Source organism: Mastomys coucha, unplaced genomic scaffold (genome assembly GCF_008632895.1).
Source record: "Mastomys coucha isolate ucsf_1 unplaced genomic scaffold, UCSF_Mcou_1 pScaffold14, whole genome shotgun sequence".
NCBI lineage: Eukaryota > Metazoa > Chordata > Mammalia > Rodentia > Muridae > Mastomys > Mastomys coucha.
The window spans coordinates 42,251,804-42,260,940 of NW_022196896.1; the positions used below are offsets into that span (position 1 = coordinate 42,251,804).

At 43.4% G+C, this 9,137-nt stretch overlaps 1 protein-coding gene across 12 annotated transcripts in view; it reads right to left on the reverse strand.

Annotated features, from left to right (window-relative positions):
- Ncoa2 (nuclear receptor coactivator 2) overlaps positions 1–9,137 on the reverse strand; it is a 249,034-nt gene that overhangs the window by 128,575 nt on the left and 111,322 nt on the right. The window contains exon 3 of one of the 12 annotated variants that reach the window (XM_031366894.1): positions 3,925–4,166. The exons of the other annotated variants lie outside the window; for them this stretch is intronic. The gene's annotated coding sequence lies outside the window, so the exon portion shown is untranslated. The remainder of the gene's footprint in view (positions 1–3,924; positions 4,167–9,137) is intronic. 12 annotated transcript variants of the gene reach the window in all.

The window sequence follows — 9,137 nt, forward strand, 5'->3', positions numbered from 1 at the left end:
AAAAAAAAAAAGCAATCTCCAATGTTCTATCTGAAAGGCCAAAAGACAACACACTGTACAAAAGACTATGACAGCCGGTACCTAAGCGTTAGTGATTCATGCTAACTTACTGGCCATTACTGAAATAACGGGGTGGGAGAGATCGTTTAGAAGGTAAGAGGTGGTGATGCTCTTCCAGAGGGCCTGGGTTCCCAGCATCCAGAGTGGCTCAGCAGCAGGTACCATCACTCCAGTTCAGCATATATGATGCCCTCTGGTGACCTTCAAGGGCACTGGCACACACGTGGTGCATATACATACATGAAGGCAACAAACACACCAAAAAAGAAAACATAAGTGAAATTGCTCAAAATTTGTATTTTCTGCTGAACTTTCTAGAAAGAGATCAGAACCCTGTGCCAACTAAGCAACCAAAAATCATGAAGAGTCCAGAGAACAAATTTATCTCAAAAGTCAGAGTTTCCTTAAGTGAGCCACAAATATACAAATACATGTAGGTTTTATATGAGCCAGCTGAATAGATAAACATGAGAAAATAAAGTCATTCAAAGACACAAAATGAGGCTTTGCTTCTCAAGCCTGTGCTGTCCCAGGGAATTCTTCTGGGGTGTGCTCAAGTCCCACTCCTCCCTTCCACAGAGGACTCAGCTGCCCCTTAATTCCCAGAGCCAGCCTGTGGTTTCTCACTTCCCTCCAGGGTGCTAGCATTCTCTGTGATCAAATGGAGCTGGAGTAAATCAAATGGGGTAGCTTTCTGCAGGGATGCAGGCTGCCACAGGGATGCAGGCTGAGCATTCGGACAGCAGCAGCTGCCTTCTTTTATTGCTTTAGCTACTCCTCCCATATGCTGTCAGCGTTCTTGTCCTTGGTAGGATTAAAGGCATGAGGGCATAAACACAGAGTTTTGTTTGAGAAATGGTTTGCTAGTAAAGCCAGCCTTTCCCAGTCAGAGGGAAGATTGGACTGTTACAGGCCACCTGTCCACTCAGCATTATTTCTCTGGTCTCTTCATGCTCCACATTCCCACCACTTCCTAGAGAGCAGCTGGCAGGATGAAGAGACTGGGTGGAGGCAGACTGCAGACACTAGCCAGCACAGAGGCCAGATGGAGCCTTTTTCTCTCTTGTACCTGGAAGACTCAGCCACAGCAACACCCATCGGGCTGAACCACCAAAGAGCATTATTGTGGTTGAATTACATTTCCCTTTAAACATTGCCAATCTCATTAGCAAAGAGCCTCCTCCTTCACAGATAACTTGTCCTCCTAATGGTTACATTAGGTTACAGCTACCTATGTCGGCACCCCCACTGAGCACAGGGGGTGGGGGGTGGGGCACACAGGGTGCTGATAGTGCACAGTGTGCTGCTCTACTGTTCCCAGAGGACCACATGAAGTGGGTAGCAACACTTCTCCCAGTTTACAGACAAATGAAGTCATTACCAAGTCTCACCATAAGGGTTTGAATCCAGAACTGCTCTTAGACACTGCACAGAGATCTCAGTGGCTTGCATTCCTGCCTGGCATGGAAGAGGAAAACAGCCAGGTCCCTGTGCATATGGTGGCTGCTGCTTTCTCTGAAACCAAAGTGAGCTCAGGTATCCTTTTTTTAGAGATGATAAAACTAAACCTCAGTGAGTGAGGCCTATTCTAAACTTGACAGCAAGTGAGACTGGAGCGAGCACGGTGTCTGCCATGGTCCTTCTTCAATGCTCTCAACAACCAATCCTCTCAAGTGCTCTCTCCTATACTGCAGCTGAGGAAAATGGGGTTTTGAAGATGTTGGAAGTTCAGTTAGGATTAGGTTAGCTAGAACAGAAATTAAGCACATACCAACCGACCCCAATCTAGGCCTTTCTTTGACAGTGCTGTAGTTTACACACCAGCCTACAAAGGTGGACTGGACTCTACAGAGTATGTTTGGAGGGCACTGAGTGACAGGACAGATGTCATCATTTTCTTGTACCGATCAATCAACACTCCTGTGGGGTACTACAGAGGACTTGCATATAGTGAAGATATAAGTCTTGGCCCTCGGACCTGACAATCTAAAGATAACAAGATGTTTGAGCACAAGTTGCAACATCAGTAGAAAAAGCAGCTGGATGTGTGTGTGTGTGTGTGTGTGTGTGTGTGTGTGTGTGTGCGCACACATATCATCCTACTGCCTTCTCCTTTCCAGACCAGCAGCATGGTTCTAGCCACTGCAGAGTCACAGCACACCCACCCACCCACCCAATTTTTTCCAGTATTCCATTGGCTCCTGGAGGACCACAGAGTGAACATGGCTCCAAGTCATATTCAACCCAACTAGGTCAGAACTGTGTAGCCTGTGTCTTCAGGCTCTGTCCTCCCTGACCTCTGTGTGCCGTGGAGCCTTACACTTCTTTCCTGAATGCAGCCTGTATCCTTCTTCCTGCTTTACAGCCACTCCTTGTGCAGACGGAATTTCAGTGATAGCATCTAGGCAAATGAGGCCCACTTTACACTTCTAGCTTCAGGGTAGAACCTTAAGTTCCAGTACCCACCTTCAGCCTCTCATCCACATTTCTCTCCCTCACTGGAAGTGTCCAAAATAGATCTCCTCCCATTTCTACGCAGCCTTCTGGTGTCTGCTGCTCCTCATTCCATCAACTGACAATCTTCTCCAAACTTCTTTCTGCCTCAAACCTTCAGCCCACCCACTTCCAGAACCTTGGATCTGTGCAGACTGTTGATCCTTGACGGCCCAGATTTCTTTCTCTTCAGTGCCTCTCACAAAGCCAACTCTCACAACTGCAGGGTCTTCTCTCTGAACTCAGTGCTATCTTTAGTCTTTCCCCGCCTTGGCCTCTGTGTAGACCAGCACTTCCACTGCTTTTACTTTGGTTTAACTTGTACTTGTCTCAGATTCTGAAAGCCTCAGATCCTTCATGTAACAGAGGACGGAAATGTGCACAGAGCATACTGTGCTAACTTCACTGCAGTTCACCACACACTACAGGAACTCAAATGCTGCTTCTCACTGTGAAAGCAAATAGGGACCTAACACTGAGGAAGCTGTGTGACCTTCAAGTTTTTCAGTGATATCCATCAAACAGTCTCTGTGCTGTATTGTCTGAGATCAACATGGTCTGGCTCACTCACTGTTCATGCTTTCTATCTGCTTCCACTATAATGGTCTCTGTGAGAGCCAAAGTCTTAATTACTGTGCCTAAGAGTTCCATAAAACAACATGCCTCTTAACCAAGGACGGACACTTCCTGAAGTGTTGGAGGCCATTGTTTTACGGAGGATAACAAGCCCCATGGTTTCACTTCCGTAAACAAGTTTGTTTGAGCCAATTGTAATCAATGTGCTTGATCACATATAGGCAGGATATATGCTTGCGCCTGATTGGATGGAGGCAGGAAATACACAAGCAAGAAGTATGTCGGGATACATGCTTGCCCCCAGTTGGACTTGGTAGAAAATACATGGCCTTATGGGTTTTTGATCTATTATTTTTGAAACAGGATTTCTCTGTGCAGCCCTGGCTGTCCTAGAACTCACTCTGTAGACCAGGCTGGCCTCAAACTCAGAAATCCACCTGCCTCTTCCTCCCAAGTGCTAGGATTAAAGGCGTGTGCCACCACCGCCCGGCTGGCCTTATGGGTTTTTAAGCTTCTGCAAAATGTGACTCATCACCATTTTCTGGGAACCCAGTAGTAGACTTGGCCAGAGGCCATCATCCTGGCCGGTTTTTAATTAAAGTTCGAGATGTGGTAGTAGTCCTCTGTCCTGGTGGGATTAAGAGCTTCCTAAACTCTTCCTAAATCTTCCTAAGGCTTATCATCTCCACGCCCACTATCTGAGGAGCCCTCTCTAAATCACATCCCTTTCCTCAGGCCTCAGCAGTCAAGGGGAAAGACTCTGGCTTTAGCTGTGTCACCCAGCTATTATCTTACCCTCTGTAGACTGCAGACATGGCGGTGGACCAGTACAATGAGGGTGAGGTCTGCTGTCATACTCTCTGTAGACTGCAGACATGGCGGTGGACCAGTACAATGAGGGTGAGGTCTGCTGTCAGGATCTCTATGCTCACTCATCTTTGTATTCTGACAGCAACACAAGATCTATGACGCAAACCTGACAGCAGTCATAGCATTTGATTAAAGAGAATCTTCACGTTTTCTTAAGGAAAGAGTACCTATTGTAAAAGAAATGGGAGAAGGGGAGTATCTGTAAACTTTTAGATGAAAAATAATTATATAGAAATTTTGTGCATAAATTCAGCTATAATTTAAATATACAAAACTAGGAATAGAATTTAGTCTTAGCTATTGATAATAAACTTCAGATTCTGAGAAACACAGTAAAGCTGAGTAACAAGCCATTAAAAAGCTAGACCTTTGCCCTGTTCACTCGATTACAAACGTGCTTCAAGGCCGGAGAGTTCCCAGCACACAGAAAAATACAAACTAAGAAGAAGAGAACAGGGGCCTGGTCTGCTGTTACACACTAGTCAAAGACATGGTGATGACAAGCAGACAGAAAACTCCTCCTCTGACTCCTCCCCTTAAACTCAATGCCTCAGTTACCATGAGGGGCTACAACTCCACCCACCACAGTAATCTAAAGAAAACCAAATACAGGCCAGTATGCCGAAGCTTAGAAACTTCAGAGACATGGAAAATGCTCAGAAGGCCATGGTAGGCAAGACGGTTTGGGTTTTTTGAGACATTTTACTGTATAGTTAATGTTGGAATCGCATAATCCTTCTGCCTCCCCACCCCCACTCTCACCAAATGCTAGGATTATGTATGTACTCCATGTATCTGTTCTCATCTCAAGTCAGTGTTAACTATGACTCGGCAGGACAGAGTTGAATGAAAATCCAGGGCCATCTCTACCCACACATTCAATGTTGTAATAAATAAATCAATAGCATAACTTCCAGTGTTAAATAAATATGACAAGCACAATCACACAATTAACTAAGAATCTGCAAAACAGCATGATAGAATCTATATCTTTTTTATAGATACTAAAGGTTGTCTATTTGTTTTCTTTAAGAATATAACCAGTATTTTGAGACAGAATCCATTCTTTAAGAAGCAGATCTGCAGCAGATGTAGCTCAGAATGACACTGGTCTATCACTCATAAAGCCCTGGGTAGGTAGTTCCAGAACTGACACACACACACATATTCACACTCACATCTTCACAGAGAGGAAGGGAAGGGAGGGGGGAGGGAAAGAAGGAGGGGAAAAAGAGGGGGGAAGGGAGAGTTGTGGGGGGAGAGAGGTATAAATGAAATTTCTATCTAAAAATGGCATCTTAGTTTGAACAGGCACCATGACCAAGGCAACTCTTATAAGGACAACATTTAATTAGAGCTGGCTTACAGGTTCAGAGGTTCAGTCCAGTATCATCAAGGCAGGTGCATGACAATGTATAGGTAGACATGGGGCTGGAGGAGCTGAGAGTTCTCCATCTTCATCTGAAGGCAGCAGGAACACTAGCTCCCACATGGCTAGGAAGATCTCATTGCCCACCTCCACAATGACACACTTCCTCCAACAAAGCCACACCTACTAACAGTGCCACAGCATTATGGGCATAGCATTCAAACCACCACAAATGGTTACTGCCTAAAAGTAGAAGAACAGGGCTGCTGAAACTACTGGAATGAGAATGGGAGGGTAAATTAAGCAGATGTCTTACTGGGAATGGCACACTGTAACAGGGGATGGTCCAGACACACACCCTGTCTCTTGCTTACATGACAATATGCATTGACAGAACAGTGACAAAACCAGGAACCTATTCTACACAGTATAGCGAATAATGAAGATGACAAAACAGTGCAGGTAGAACATTCAGTAAAATCTCCAAACCCCAGAAGAGGGTAGGAAAATAGCCATAGTAACACAGATTAAGAGGACTCCATTTTTTCAATAACTCAAGTCAAGACTTGACATCAGTGTAAAGATAGCTGGTATTTACTGAGTGCGCGGGGCGTGCTAAGCCTGGTATGAAGTGCTTGACATATACCTTATTAGTAACAAACTACAAAGCACATATTTAAATTAATGTCTTTAATAGTAGAAAGTGTTGGCATGGTTTCAAAGCCAGAGGCTAGCTGGTTCTCAACACTATGACATATATGCTCAACTAGGACTCATGTGACTTTATCATCAAGCACATCCCATATGGAACAAACAGTACTGTCACATGGAGAGAGGACCCATCAAGGGTCACGTTGACAGCTTCTGACACGGGGCAGCAGGGACAGCCTCAATGGAGCCCTTGAATTCCTGCCATACAGGGACATGCTTTCCTCTGGTCTAGGAGGGATAAAAGAGAAGTACCTAGGCATGAGCAAACAGTGGCCAGAAAAGCGATGAGAAGTTATTTCTTTGAAAGTTCGAGCTCAGAAAGATGAATGCTAGAGATGGCTGGAGATAGAAGCAATACAGAAACATTAATATATTTAACACCACCGAATGTATGTCACAATGGATTTTAAATGGGGGGATTAACTTCACAATAAGATAAAAATAGTTATATTTACATTAGTGTATGATATAGTAAATAGTATGCCTTTATATATCACCAAATAAGTATATGCTCCTAAATTGATTCACATATAAAATACAATATTCAAGTCAAATCACACACCAGAGAGAAGTATGATCCCATGAAAAAGGAGAAAGCCATTGATGAGCTGGGCTGAAAATCTAAGAGAACTATAGACTCCAACATAAATCTGCCAGCAATCAAACAAGCTGCACTGGCCCGAGTGCTCAGCCTCTGAGATCCAAAGCAAGCAAACACACTCATAGAATGGCTGGGGAATGTCAGATGTCTAACTGCATAGACATCTTCATTTTGGCAATTTAACTTGTATGTAACAGGCATAAATTACAAATTAAGAGACTCTCCTCTTCCCTCAACAACCCACTGTTGAGGACTGGGATTGTTTATCAGGATATAAAAACTGTATTATAAACTTACTCTAAGAAAATTATGAATATTTTATTGAAATCTCCAACATACTGGAAGATAGGTATGTATTTACTTGTTTTGCTGTGCTGGTGATAGAAGCTTGGGCCTTAGACATGAGGAAAGGGTTCTAGCACTGGGTGACACTCCAGCCCAGAAGCTAATTCTTATGTGTCTGTGCATATGTTCACACAATGGAGGCTGCAGAGCACCAGCCTACTTCTACCTGTGGCCATTACCTTGAAAAGTATTAGAGGGAAAGCAAGTTACAGAACAGTCCAGCAAATATATAAAATAACGCATTTACATTCCAATTTAATGGCAAATTAAGCTAGTTTCACTCATGTGTCTATATAAAAACTGTAATTTTCCATGTATTAGTTTATGAATACTATAGTTTCTCAGATTAAAAAAATGCTCACATATTCACTGAAACTCAATCACTAATTTTGACAGATTCAATACCTATCATTTTTATGAACTAACAGCAATTCATAAAAGCGTTCTATTTAGAAAAGCACTTAGGGATTCAGCAGATGTGTTAAAAGGAGCCACAGAAAGTCGGAACCTGGACAAGAGTCCCAGCAGTGCCCACGATCACCTGACAGCCAGAGAGAATCATTTCCCCAGCCCAGGCACTCACTGTCAGGACAGAGATCCCTAGAGCCTCCCAGCTCTAAAACAGAGATGCATAAAGGCACTGCAGACAACAGGACCATTAGGCCGCGTAGCTTCACTGGTGGCCATGGACACAGGACTCTTCGGTGGATCCTAATTGACGTGAGATTATGTTCTGAACTATCCCTGTCTGTGCCTACCTGCTAAACAAATGGACAGTAGTCTAAAACAAAACAGAACAGAACAGAACAAAACCATAAAACTAAGAAAGTCTCCCTTTTTTGGTCAAACTGATTGCCTAAATCTTTTTTAAAGCAACAAAATCAAAACTCATGAGGAGACCTATATTGATATTATGATACATATTAAAGCCTATTTTACTATCTGCCCAATCAACAGACACTAATGATATCTGCTCTGACAAACACGCTCCCACGTAATTAAAAAAAAAAACACATGAAATTATGCTTGCCTTCATTTATCTTGAACATATACCTGTGAGCAATTACTTAAAGATAAAGACAACAAAGTTGGATTACCTACCTCATATCTATTGAAAATAGAGAATTACTGTGAGTTTTCAAAGCACATTAAATTATCAATTGAAACTCTAATGAATGTACTCTAAGAGCCTAATTCTGTTAATTTACATTTGTCATCTTCAGTATAAGAAAAAATATATATTAGAATATATTTTGCCTAATTAAAAAACAAGACATGAAAATGCTTTTAAACCTTTGAAAGTGTAGAGGAGCTCTTTCAAATACACACAGCTTCTCACCTGACTCCAGCCACGACACAGCCCAGTGCGTGGCAGATCTGCAGTGTGTTCTGCCTAAGAGAAAATAATGAAATCAAAGAAATGGGGGCAAGGAAAGCCCAGGCCAGAGCACGCACGGCAGAGGGCAGTGCTGCAGCGGAGCATCCCTACACAAACCTATGGTGCCGCTTATGTGAGGGCGGGGCAATAAGTAGGCTGATGTTACAGTTGCTTTCCTTCATGAGACTGGAAGACGGAGAGGTTCTTCCTCTTTTAAAATGTAGTTAGCCAGGACCAGGACTGAGTAGAAAAGGGTATTTACATAGCATGCCTGAAGGCCCAGGTACAACCTGCAGCACAGCAAAGGTAAGTAAATAAAGCTTGAATAAAGAATTTGAAGGAACACATAATTTTCAGAACAGTAAGTTAAATGGTAACTAAATGGTGCTGCTAGAGGACTTGGCTGTGTGTTCTAGAAACTACTGTGAGTAACTGCTTCTCAGAACCTGCAGTTAGCGCAGGAACAGAAGCACATCAGTGCTCCTCTGCTCCAGCTTTAGGAATCCCCAGCCACGGCACATTGGCCAGGTCCTTACTGCTACAGCTGCAAACAGATAGGCTTCACAAAGCAGCAAGGCTTGCTGGGTCACCCCTCAGAGCCCAGTGTCTTCCAAGCCCACACACCAGTGTTTGCCAAGGCCAAAACAATGGGCATCAGACCAGTGGATTTTTCCTGTTCTTGAATGGTACTACCTAGGGAAGCTTGAAGCTAAAAACCTTTCACTTTGCACTGA